Genomic DNA, 13,987 nt, shown 5'->3' on the forward strand with positions numbered 1-13,987 from the left:
TTACATATCAATTCCACAGAATACTTAAGATTCCTCGACGGTCTAGACCCTATCCCCGGTGAACATCCAGCAGACAGAACCTGGATTAACTTTGACACCCACATGGTTGATTCCGTCTCTCAAGGCCTTAAAAAGTTTGCCAAATCCCAATGCAAATTAGATATTTGCCCTAACAACCTTCTAAAATCAGCTCCTCAACAATACGTATCTGACCTCACACTCCACCTGAACTATATGTTACAAAATGGACTATTCCCAAAGGATAAATGAAACATTCTACTCACCCCTATACCCAAGGGCCCAAAAAAAAAAAAGCACAAATGACAACCAACTATTGTCCAGTAGCGTCTATCCCTCTGATAACCATATTAATGGAAGGTATAGTAACCAAACAACTTACTGAATATCTAGACAAATTCTCAATTCTCCATGACTCCCAATCAGGATTTTGGGCTAACCACAGCATCAAAACAGTACTAACTACTTTGCTCACTACATTCAAACGAGCAATCGCAACTGGAAACAACATACTCCTACAATTTGACATGTCCAGTGCATTCGGCATGGTAAGCCATAATATACTACTAAACATTTTGGAATATTTTGCAATTGGAGGCAACGTTCTCAACTGGTTTAGAGGCTTTCTAACTACAAGATCATACCAAGTGAAGACTAGCTCAAATACGTCAGCTTTATGGATACTGGAATGCGGGGTTCCCCAAGGATCTCCACTCTCACCGACCCTCTTCAATCTAATGATGACACCTTGGCCAAGACGCTAGCCAACCAAGGCCTTAATCCATACATATATGCAGATGACATCACGATCTACATCCCATTCAGACATAACCTAACGGAAATTATGGACGACATAAATCACAACTTCCAAATTATGAATGCATGGGCGGATGCCTTTCAACTAAAGCTGAACGCCGAAAAAACACAATGTCTTATACTTACATCACAACATAACACAAGTAAATTCTCCATCAACACACCAAACTTTTCCCTTCCTATCTCTGACACCCTGAAGTTGTTGGAGTTACCATAGATCGAAATCTCACACTTGAAAGCCATGCAAAGAATACAACGAAGAAGATGTTCCAATCAATGTGGAAACTCAAGAGATTAAAATCTTTCTTACCAAGAGCCATCTTCCGCTACTCCCACCTTAGCCTCACCCAGTGGTGTTCCTACCCTCGACGGCACCTGGGGCGGATCACCGATGCGCCCCCCCCCCCCGGGTACAGCGCACTCCCCCCGCGAAATGACCCCCCCCCCCGGTGCACGCCGCTGGGGGGGGTGCCGCAGCGCGTGCCTGTCTGCTCCGCTCGCTAAATTCTCTCGTTCGCTGCAGCTCCCTCCCTCTGCCCCAGAACAGGAAGTAATCTGTTCCGGGGCAGAAGGAGGGAGCTGCAGCGAATGAGAGAATTTAGCGAGCTTAGCGAACTGGGAGCAGACAGGCGCATGCTGCGGCACCCCCCCTCCCCCGCGGCGTGCACCCGGGGCAGACCGCCCCCCCGCCCCTCCCTTGGTACGCCACTGGCCTCACCTAGCCGCCCAACCACCTGGACCCGCGGTGGTGAGCAGAGAGCAGCAGACGGAAAGCAAGTGGTGAGTGAGAGGTGAACAGCCAGCGGGCCGTGGGCAAGGCAGAGATAGTACACCCTGCAACCCGATCACATAGCCAAGAGACTCGAGCCGTCCACGCCTCACCCGAAACAAGTCTCCGGAACCAAGTGGCCGCGATTGCCTGTGACCGACCCGATAAGATCGCCCTCCGAATGCCGACACGATAAACGTGATCAAGAATTGAAACCACTGGATAACGCTTGAAATCCCCGTCCTCCCAGACCGAGCAATTTCAAACGCTGCTACGGCTTAGACAGGTCAGTGTAAACCGAGGAAGTCGGTTCCAACGCTGACATTGTAAACCGGGGAACCCGGATCCAGTGCTGCTCACTGCCTAAAGAGGTCAGTGTAAACCGAAGAATCTGAATCCAGCACTGCCCACTGCCTCGTGAGGTCAGTGTAAACCGAGGAATTCGGTTCCAGCGCTCCAGCCTCATAGGCGGAGATTCCCGAATCAGACGAGAAATGTGAGTTGAAGATAACTTCAAGCTGACCCCTCACAGACCCCTAGAAAACCCCTCATTTAAAAAAAAACATTATGGATACTGGAATGCGGGGTTTCCCAAGGATCTCCACTCTCACCGACCCTCTTCAATCTAATGATGACACCTTGGCCAAGATGCTAGCCAACCAAGGCCTTAATCCCACCTTAAAAGGGAATCCCAAAGAGAAACAACAAAATGATTATCACCAAACTAATTCTAATAACCTATACACTATCCCTAATTCACCAAACACTAACCACCCCCCTCACAAACACCAACAACATATCCACAATACTTAACCTCTTCAGATTACCCAGGCACAACACACCTCACCAGAACAACAATAATCAAAACAATGAAAAAACTACCCCATGGGGACAAACATATCACAAAGGAAAGAAAGGACATAATAAACCTATACAACAAGAGAACAGACAAGAAAATCATCAGAACTACGAACATAAAAGACCCCTACCAAACAATTCAGGTGAGATACATAAACGCCAGATCAGTGGTAAATAAAACAACAACAATAACTGACTGGATCACGGCAGACAACCTTGACCTAGTACTCATCAGTGAAACCTGGATCTACGATCACAAGGACCCCATCATCCTAGAACTCTGCCCCCCAGGCTACAAAATTACACACTGGACAAGGAAAGAAAAAAGAGGAGGTGGAATAGCACTAATCTATAGATCCCACTTCACCGTAACAACAACTGCTGAATCTATAACACCAAACCTCGAAATTGCCTCAGTTAGAATCCACCAGGCTACCCTGCTCGACCATCTAAACGTGGTCCTGTTTTATAGACCACCAGGAAATTAGCAAGAATTCCAGTCAAACTTTATGGATTTTATAGCGAATACATGTGTATCCAACTCCAACTCATTCATAATAGGTGACATAAACTTACACCTGGAAGACCCTAATGCAACCAATACACGTGATTGCAAAGACTTCCTGCAACTATGGGACCTTAACTTGCCTAATATGCAAGCTATGCATGTCAAAGGACACACAATTGACCTCATTACATACAAACTATCCTCAGACTCAAACCTTATACTAACAAATACAAAATGGACGGCCATACCATGGTCAGACCACCATAAATTAAACGTAGCACCCCAAGCAAGAATGCACAACATACACTACTAGAGGACAGATTGATCCTGGTACATTCTGGCAACAGATCTACAAAAATGAATGGTTAGCACAGACAGACTCCAAACACTATCTCAAAAATTGGGACGACAGATGCAGGAACATACTAGATGAAATTGCACCACTACAAACAAGAACCACACGAAGACACAGCTCAATACCTTGGCTCAATGAAGAACTGAAAAAACTAAAAACACAAGTCAGAAGACTCGAACACGCATGGCAAAAAATGAACACTCAAAGATTGGAAACAAATGCAAAGAAAATACAAATATACAATAAGACAAACCAAAAGAGCATACTACCAAACCAAAATAGGACCAGACTACAAAGACGCACATAAACTCTACCAACTCGTGAATAAACTAATAGACACCACACCGGTTACCACAGCCAGCACAGACACCCCATCGGCAGACCAACTTGCCAAATACTTCAATGAGAAAATTATAAAACTTCGAGCCACACTACTAATCAATACCACTGATCACAAAAAGTTATGGATTGCCTGGACCCCACTCCTGGTGAATACCCAGCAGATCGAACCTGGAATGACTGATCTGCTAACCGAAGAAACCATCACTCAAGCACTCAACAAGTTCTCCAAAACCCACTCCAAACTGGATATTTGCCCCAGTAGCCTAATAAGGTTCGCCCCCAAATGCTTCATAACAGACCTTATGTCACACCTGAACTACATGCTACAACACGGACTTTTCCCCAAGGACAAAGGAAACATATTACTTACACCCATGCCCAAAGATTTAAAGAAAAAATTAAACGTCACAACCAACTATCAGCCAGTAGCATCCATCCCCCTGATAGTAAAACTAATGGAAAGTATGGTAACCAAACAACTCACCAATTACCTAAACAAATTCACAATATTTCATGAATCACAGTCAGGATTTCGATCCAACCATAGCACTGAAACAGTGCTAACCACTCTCATAACCAAATTTAAACAACTAATTGCACCTGGAAACAATGTGCTACTCCTACAATTTGATATGTTCAGCGCGTTCGACATGGTCAGCCACCAAATACTCTCGAACATCCTAGACTACTTCGGGAATGGAGGAAACATACTAAGATGGCTTAAAGGCTTCTTAACAGCAAGAACTTATCAAGTGATTTCAAATTCAAAAACGTCAACACCATGGAAACCTGAATGCAGAGTACCACAAGGATCACCGCTCTCACCAACCCTTTTTAACTTAATGATTTTTTTTTTGTTTTGTTTTTTTTGTTACATTTGTACCCCGAGCTTTCCCACTCATGACAGGCTCAATGCGGCTTACAGGTACTTATTTGTACCTGGGGCAATGGAGGGTTAAGTGACTTGCCCAGAGTCACAAGGAGCTGCCTGTGCCTGAAGTGGGAATTGAACTCAGTTCCTCAGTTCAACATCAGCAAAATTCGCCCTTTCCTCTCTGAGCACACCACCAGAACTCTCGTCCACACTCTCATTACCTCTCGCCTTGATTACTGCAACTTACTCCTCACCGGCCTCCCACTCAGCCATCAGCTGCTGCACGTCTTATATTCCGCCAAAACCGATATACTCATATCACCCCTCTCCTCAAATCACTTCATTGGCTTCCGATCAGATATCACATACAATTCAAGCTCCTCCTCCTTACCTACAAATGCACTCAGTCTGCGGCTCCTCACTACCTCTCCACCCTCATCTCCCCCTATGTTCCCGCCCGTAACCTGTGCTCACAGGACAAAGCCTTTCTCTCAGTACCCTTCTCCACCACTACCAACTCCAGGCTCCGCTCATTCTGCCTTGCCTCACCCTATGCCTGGAACAATCTTCCTTTACCCATATGCCATGCCCCCTCCCTACCCATCTTCAAATCTCTGCTTAAAACTCACCTTTTCAATGCTGCCTTCGGCGCCTAACCGTTCGAGAAATATAGAATGCCCCAATCTATCCACCCTATCAGATTAACTGTTCACTCGTCCTCTAGATTGTACACTTGTCTTTAGATTGTTCTCTTGTCTTTTAGATTGTAAGCTCTTTGAGCAGGGACTGTCCTTCTATGTTTAAATTGTACAGCGCTGCGTAACCCTAGTAGCGCTTTAGAAATGTTAGTTAGTAGTAGTAGTTCCCCAGGACCAAAGTCCACCACCCTAACCACTAGGCCACTCCTCCACTCCTTTAGCCAAATCGCTATCCAACCAAGGACTCAACCCGTACATCTATGCAGACGATGTCACGATATACATACCGTTCAAACAAGACATAACCAAAATCACAAATGAAATCACACACAGCCTCCAAATAATGAACTCATGGGCAGACGCATTCCAACTGAAGCTAAACGCAGAAAAAACACAATGTCCCATCCTGTCCTCACAATACAACACAAACAAACCCAATACCATAAACACCCCAGACTACACCATCCGGTCTCAGACAGTCTGAAAATTCTGGGAGTCACAATTGACCAAAATCTCACACTCCATGACCATGCAAAAAATACAGCAAAGAAAATGTTCTACTCAATGTGGAAGCTTAAAAGAATCAAACCTTTCTTCCCAAGGGAAGTGTTCTGAAGCCTAGTACAATCAATGGTGCTAAGTCATCTAGACTACTGCAATGCCATTTATGCCGGATGCAAAGAACAAATCATTATGAAGCTTCAAACCACTCAAAACACAGCAGCCAGACTCATATTCGGGAAAGCGAAATATGAAAGCGCCAAACCCCTAAGAGAAAAACTACACTGGCTTCCACTAAAAGAATGAATTGCGTTCAAAGTTTGCACCATGGTCCACAAAATCGTCTACGGGGAAGCCCCGACCTACATGTCAGACCTTATAGACTTGCCTATTAGGAACACAAAAAGATCATCACGCACATTCCTCAATCTCCACTATCCTAACTGTAAAGGGCTAATATATAAATCCACATACGCAACCAGTTTCTCATACATCTGCACGCAGCTATGGAATGCACTACCGAAGGCTATAAAAACAACGCAAGACCTAACCATCTTCCGAAGGCTACTGAAAACAGATCTTTTCAAGAAGGCATACCATAAACATCCATCTTAAATACTAAATAATAACACTATACACGATCTATACAAAACCGAACTTTCATCACATGACTGATTAACCTCTTTGCTATTAATGATCAAGCACTACCACTTTAAACCTTATGTCAAATAGGGTCTCTCTATAGTCGATGACTTAATGTATGCTACAATCCAATTTATTACTCAGGAACCTCATGCAATACCATAATGTATTCTTTTTTACCATCTATGTATGCACATGATATATATATATATGCCATGATCTGTTTCACATATGCTATGTTCTATGTATGTTACCATGTATGCATGCACCTTAACGCAATACCATTTGTAATTTTGTTACCCGGAAATGGCAACCTCCATTACGGCAAATGTAAGCCACATTGAGCCTGAAAATTGGTGGGAAAATGTGGGGATACAAATACTACAAATAAATAAACCTGGTACAATCGATGGTGCTAAGTCATTTAGACTATTGTAACGCGCTTTATGCTGGCTGCAAGGAGCATATCATCAAAAAACTCCAAACAACCCAGAACACCACAGCTAGACTAACATTTGGAAAAACAAAATATGAAAGCGCTAAACCCCTAAGAGAGAAGCTGCACTGGCTTCCAGTCAAAGAACGTACCGTGTTCAAAATATGCACTCTGGTTCTCAAGGTTATTCACGGAAACGCGCTGGCCTACACGTCAGACCTTATTGATCTTCTACCCAGGAATGCTAAAAGATCATCACGCACATACCTAGGACTCCACTTTCCAAGCTGTAAAGGCCTAAAATACAAGTTAGTACATGCGTCTAGTTTTTCCAACATCGGCATGCAGATGTGGAATGCACTGCCACCTGACCTGAAAACTATTCATGACCTAAGCAACTTCCGGAAATCATTAAAAACTTATCTTTTCAACAAGGCCTACCATAACAATCAATAATAGGAATTCTAACTTTCTGATCCAAGATGGCGTTGTGAATGGACGCACCTGTGTTAGCTCCTGGAAGTTGCTCTGTTTGTAGGTCCTCTTCGGTGCCTCTGTCGCCTCATCAAGCATGGGGAAACGGAGGGGAAAAGTGAAGGAACATCCCTCAGCTCCTGTGACTTCTTCAGCGACGAGGCAGACAACTTTGCAATTTTTCAGACAGCAACCAGGTCCTCAGGGCTTTTCGACCCCCTCTGCAACTCTCAGCGCTTCGGCGTCGATTGAGAATAGAAACGGGGCATCCCTGAGCCCCATGGAATGAGTTGCTCCACCCCAGCCTGGAGGGGAGTTGCTGGCAGCTCTGACAGGGAAGGAAGCCGAAGGGGCTCAGCCCGACCTGTTTGAGGGAGTGTCTGCAGTAACGGAGGCTGAATCTCAACGCCCAGAACTATTGCTACAATCAGCTTCAAAGGTATTGCCCCAGGATATAGTTTCTAAACTTGCTGGTGTTGAAGATCAACCTCACCCTTCTCCAGCCATTAGTGGTGTGAATAGACCAGCAACTGTGACATTAGAGTCACTATGGGATATGGTTTACAGCATTCACACTTCTATGCAAACTACTTTAAAAATGAATACTTCTGACATAATGACTCTTTCTGAGGCTGCCCTGCTTCAGGCGCAAAAGACTGCACAGCAAACCTTAGATTTGGAGACTGTGAATATTAAAATTCAAGAAATGGGATCTGTAGAAATGGCTTTGGTTAAGGATAATAATTTCCTACATAAAAGATTGGAGTACCTGGAAAACCAGGCTAGAAGACTTAACCTCAGGTTTCTTAATTTTCCCAAATCGCCTTTAATTTCCCCTTTGGACATGGTTAAAAAATATATGATTGATATTCTTGGAATGGATAAGGACTCACTGCCTCCCCTTACTCGGGCTTATTACATCAGGAGTGGTGGAGTGGTGGAAGAAAATCCCCCGATAGCAGGGGAAGGAATGGATCTTACTTCTTTCCTTGAAAGTTCATTGAACCCTAGGGCGGAGTTCCAAAAAGGCCCTCTGTCTCATCTGTGTAGGCCTTGAGAGATCAGGAAAAATACGAATTTTTGAGCCCAAAAACAGATTTTCTAAGTGTCTCAAGGAAAGCCTTAATACGGCATTCCTATCAGGCTCCAGCACAAAAGTAACAAGCAGAGTCAACCTCTGAGTAATTACTTTTGTGCTGGAGCCTGATAGGAATGCCGTATTAAGGCTTTCCTTGAGACACTTAGAAAATCTGTTTTTGGGCTCAAAAATTCGTATTTTTCCTGATCTCTCAAGGCCTACACAGATGAGACAGAGGGCCTTTTTGGAACTCCGCCCTAGGGTAGTGGCACTGGGAGCAACTTTTATATTACGTTTTCCTTGTTATTGTAATGTAATGCTTGAGGGTAAACAGTTTCAATTTGTAGACCCAAAACAGTTAAAACAATTTCTAGATGCTAGAGTGGAATTGAATGTTGTGTGCCCTCCCTAAATGCAGGCTGGGGTCTGAACCAGAGGTTGCAACCACTAGTCCGTAATTATTGCTATATGTTTTACTTTAAATTCTAAATTCTTGGATTCCAAATTTCCTAAACTTGTGGACAGAAAGGCTGTTAATGATATTTCCTTTTATTTTTGCCTCTTGTATAAATGCCGATTGTATATTCATGTATTGTGATGATATATTGAAATATATGAATAAAGAAATAATAAAAAAAAAATAGGAATTCTTTAATGTCGCTAATCACTTGATATTCTGATTACTTGTTCATTGTATTGATCACATCCATTCTGTCACACTTATTCAGTATGTAACTAATTGTTCCCTACTCTTTAACGATGCTTGTCATGTTGTAATATTGTAAGCCACATTGAGCCTGCAAATAGGTGGGAAAATGTGGGATACAAATGCAATAAATAAATAAATAAATAAACGATAACAAACACTCACACACACATACAATGGATGCGGAACATGGAGAGATGCACACTCACTCTCTCTCTCTCTCTCTCTTTATGTCACCCCTGCAACAATAACCACCCTCAAAGCCTGCAGCCAATTCCTACAACTTTGCCAGCACCGGACATCCCCCAACCCCTCCCCCCCCAAAAAAACCCCCCAAAATTAAAAAAAAACAAACCACTACAACACCAGACTAATACGAGCCTTTAACAACAAGGCCAACCCCCCCACATAACAATGCTGACCCCCCTCACAGCCCCCTCCCACACCCTCTCGCCCCAAACATCCAAGTCCGCCCAACCCTCTCTCACTTACACACACTCTCTCTCTCACTCACACACACACAATATATCTCTGTGACACACATGATCTTTTGCTCTCACACAAACACACTCAACCACAGCCCCCCCCCCCCCCTAAAACCCCACTGAAAAACACTCACACACACTAATACGGAACATGGAAAGATGCACACTCACACTCTCTCTATATATATATCACCCCTGCAACAATAACCACCCTCAAAGCCACCCCCCACTTCCTCCCACTTTAGCAGCATGGCCCATCCTCCAACCCCCCCCCCCCCCCATCCCACTTAAACCAAAATAAAAAAAAAAACAACACACCACCACACTAATATGAGCCAGCAACAACATGCTGAAAACCCACCCACTCCCCCCCCCACCAACGCTGACCCACCTCCAAGCTCACAGCCACACGCTCTCAGTTCACCAGCCCTGCCCCCCGTCATTGTGAGAGACACACACAATATCACAAAAACAAAGACACTCGCAAACAACCTCCCAGTCTGCCCCACCGTCTATCACGTTCACACACACACACACACAAACTCTGTGACACAAAAACAGTGATGCAGGCACACAGATCGCCACACACACCCCTCCCCAACCAATTCCCCCCCCCAAACTAACAAGATTCCTGTACCTCCAAGAAACACAGTACAACCCAACAGCCAACCAAATTCACCAGACAACCCCCTTCCTCTAACATTGTTACACACGCATGCAATAAACACCACACACACACTGACACTCGCCCCCACACTCCAACTTTGCCCCACCGTCTATCACTAACACACACAAGCTTAATCTATCTCTGTGACACACATGATATTTCTCTCTCACAGACACACACATAGCCACCGCCCCCCCCAAACCCACAAAACACACATACAATGAAGCGGAACATGGAGAGATTCACTGGGTGGCTGGAGGGGGGGCAAGGGAAAAAGGAGAATCGCTGGGTGGCTGGAGGGGGGGCAGGGGACAAAGGAGAATCGCTGGATGGCTGGAGGGGGGGGCAGGGGAGAGAGGACAATCGCTGGATGGCTGGAGGGGGGGCAGGGGAGAGAGGACAATCACTGGGTGGCTGGAGGGGGGCAAAGGAAAAAGTAGAATCGCTGGGTGGCTGGAGGGGGGACAGAGGAGACACACTCGCACCCAGCAGTCTCACTCTCTCTCTGTCACACACACACATTCGCACATTCACTCTCTCTCTCTCACACACACAGTCAATCTCACACATACTCTCTCAAACATACACACTCCGAGGAAAACCTTGCTAGTGCCCGTTTCATGTGTTCAAGCCCTGCTCTATGTTCCAACCTTGGTCCTGCCCTGCTTCCTGTCTTATCCAGCCCTTACTACAAGCTCCAGCTCTTTCTTCCAGTTCCAGCCCTGACTCCAAGCTCCAGCCTTGCCCAGGTGTCTCACCTGCCACCATTTGGGGCCTAGCCAGCCATCAGGTTGGCTAGGTTGCGTCAACTTGGCTACGGCCCAAGGGATCACCCTGGGTTGTGACAGTAGTAAGCTGGAGTTTCTGTAAAAATTTGGAGTAAGTGACATCCTCTGGAAGATCTTGATTTTCTGGTAATGGTGTTGACAGTTATGATGATATTCCTGGAGAGGGTCTGTCTTGTGGAGGAGGTACATGATCAGAATAATCAGAGTAGAAGACTCTGGTAATTCAGGTTGATCTTGCTTGGAATGAGAAGCAGAAGTTTGGTTATTTGGGGCATTTAAATCTGGTGATTTTAAACCATATTGTGAAGACAATAATTGCTTCCATAGCTTTGTGAAAATCGGATGAGGCTGTGGAAGAGTTGAGATTTTTTGAATAGAATTGTTTAGAGGAGGTTGCTCAGTAAGAGTCAGCATTGGAGGAGAGAGGCTGATATGTTTAAGCTTTGTTTTGCAGTTTTTCTTTTTAGGGGAGGAAGAACCATTAGAGCTAGATGGAATAGAATTCTTCTTAGATTAGGCTCCAGAAAAGATGTAGAGTGTATGTTCTAGGATGAAGGAGAGGTTGAGGGGCCCTTATAATAAGCAGTGGTGAGCCCACCATGGGGATTACCGCACACTAATCCGGAACTACCGCTGGGCTACTACTACTTAACATTTCTAAAGCGCTACTAGGGTTACGCAGCGCTGTACAATTTACTGCAGGAGCCTGGCATTAGTTCCCACCCCTAGCACGTGCCATTTCTGGTGCTACAAAAATATGATCTATTTTTGTAGCGCTGGAATTTAACTGGTGGTAAACTGCCCAGTTACCACCGGGTTAGTGCGGGAGCTCTTACCGCCATCTCAGTGGATGGCGGTAAGGGCTCCCCCACCTCCCAAAATGGCTATGCAGTGTTTCATTTACTGCATGGACATTTCTTTTTCTCAAAAAAAGACAGTCTTTTACCTGCTGCAGTAAAAGGGGGCCTCAGTGAGCATCAAAAACAAGCGCTGAAGCTAGCGCAGGCCCCCTTTTACTGCAGTTTATTAAAAGGGCCTCTGAATGATGTCTTTTCATAGAGGAGGGAACACCAAGTGAAGAGGCATTTGAATGGTGCTTTTCATAATGGAACGATGGAGCCCTGAAGTGTCAATGATGGTGCTTGAAGCTGCTTCGAAGAGGTGATCTGCTGCTGCACTGAGAATGCTCCCAATGCAGCGTGGTGAGGGGAGTCTCTCAATGCATGACAGCATCGAGGGTCAGTGACGTACTTCAGCATCAATAGGGAAAGTCACTTTGGGAGTCTCCTTATGGCCCCGATGACAAGCAAGCTTTCAGTTAGCAGGGCTGCCATTCTGCATTGAGGTGCTGGCAGTCTGCATTTCAGAGCGGGCTTTAGCAGTAGAGCTTAGCAGCTGCAGTGGTAGAATAAGAGGCTGCCTTTGCGGTAGCAGCTTCTCAGAGTAGAGTGCTGTTTTATGAATTTTTCCAATTTTCCCTTGCGGAGAGTGAAAATTTTGATGGTTTTGAAGCCGCTGATGAGGACGATGCAGCAGAAGACTGAATTGCACAGTCTTTTACCCTCCAGTTGTTTTATTTTTTCCCCCCGATACTTGTGAGCTCTAGGTGACATTCTAGTACAATGTTCACAGACTGTGAGCCAAATCGACAAAATAAACATTTGTCAAGTCCGTAGTGGACATTTTGCTCTTGCAGCTGGCACATTTCTTTGAAACCAGGTTTGTTCTCCATAGGAAAAAGTAGTGAAGTCAGGTCAAATTCAATTGCTGCAGAGCAAATTGGAAGAGACAAGGGTCTTTGCATCCGACTGCTGTGGCGGTTAGAAAATAACTAATGGTTTCAAACAGGGTGGCTTAAGGTGGGAATTACTGAGGACAAATGCAGCAGAAGACTGAATTGCACAGGCCTTATCCTCCAGTATAGGTAGGTGTGCTTTGAAAATGTTGTTTTCATTTTTGCCCACAATACTTGTGAGCTCTAGGTGACATTTTAGCACAATGTTTACAGTGAGCCGTATCATGGGTGGTGCCAAGACAAAATAAACATTTGTCATGAAAGTCCATAACGGACAATTTGCTATTGCAACTGGCACATTTCTTTGAAACCATGTTTGTTCTCCATAGGAAAAAGTAGTGAAGTCAGGTCAAATTCAATTGCTGCGGAACAAATTGAAAGAGACAAGGGTCTTTGCATCCGACTGCTGTGGCGGTTAGAAAATAACTAATGGTTTCAAACAGGGTGGGGCTCAATGTACTGACATGATTAGAAGCCTCTTCTAGAGGTTTTGGAGCTTTAAGAAAAGGGCCACTTGGCACCATCAGCTGTGACATCACCCACATGTGTGGCTGTTGTCTATTCTGCTTTTCTATGGAGAAAATCTCAGTCTCTCCTAAGAGGAGGCAACACTATGGAGATAGAGCAGAAAAGAACCAGAGGGAAAACACCAATGTATCAAATATATTTAAAACAGTCCATGGCCATTCCACAGTTTATAACATGAGACCTATAAATGAAACAACAAATTCAGTATAAAAATGTATATATTTATTTTACCTCTTTTCAAAACCTAGAGTTTACATAAAATTATAAGAACTAACTTGTAAAATATACCTCTTGGTTATTCTCAAAAGATTTATGTTTATGCCTAAATCATAAGATTAGTTTTCTTTTTAGGAGATGATATAGAAGTAACGTTTAAGTACTTACTTCCAAAAGGTTTTTTTTTTATATATGTAAAGAAATATATAAAAACATTATTATGGTCTAGGTATACACCATATAAAACAAATTATCAGTTCAAAGATTACACAGCTCACACAGAGATTCTGCTTAAGTGTGTCAATAGTTTTTTCTTGTTTTATAGATATATTTTTCTTAATGTAACCCTTAGGTTATATAAAGAAAAATATATTTATAAAACAAATGTGGATATGTTGGGTTTTATTTTGTGATCCATGCAATTGGTCTTCAT

At 44.1% G+C, this 13,987-nt stretch overlaps 1 protein-coding gene across 1 annotated transcript in view; it reads right to left on the bottom strand.

Moving 5' to 3' along the window:
* Positions 1-13,987, bottom strand: part of MYLK2 (myosin light chain kinase 2) — a 356,223-nt gene that overhangs the window by 6,627 nt on the left and 335,609 nt on the right. The window lies entirely within an intron of this gene.

The sequence above is a fragment of the Microcaecilia unicolor genome, chromosome 8 (genome assembly GCF_901765095.1).
Source record: "Microcaecilia unicolor chromosome 8, aMicUni1.1, whole genome shotgun sequence".
Taxonomy (NCBI): domain Eukaryota; kingdom Metazoa; phylum Chordata; class Amphibia; order Gymnophiona; family Siphonopidae; genus Microcaecilia; species Microcaecilia unicolor.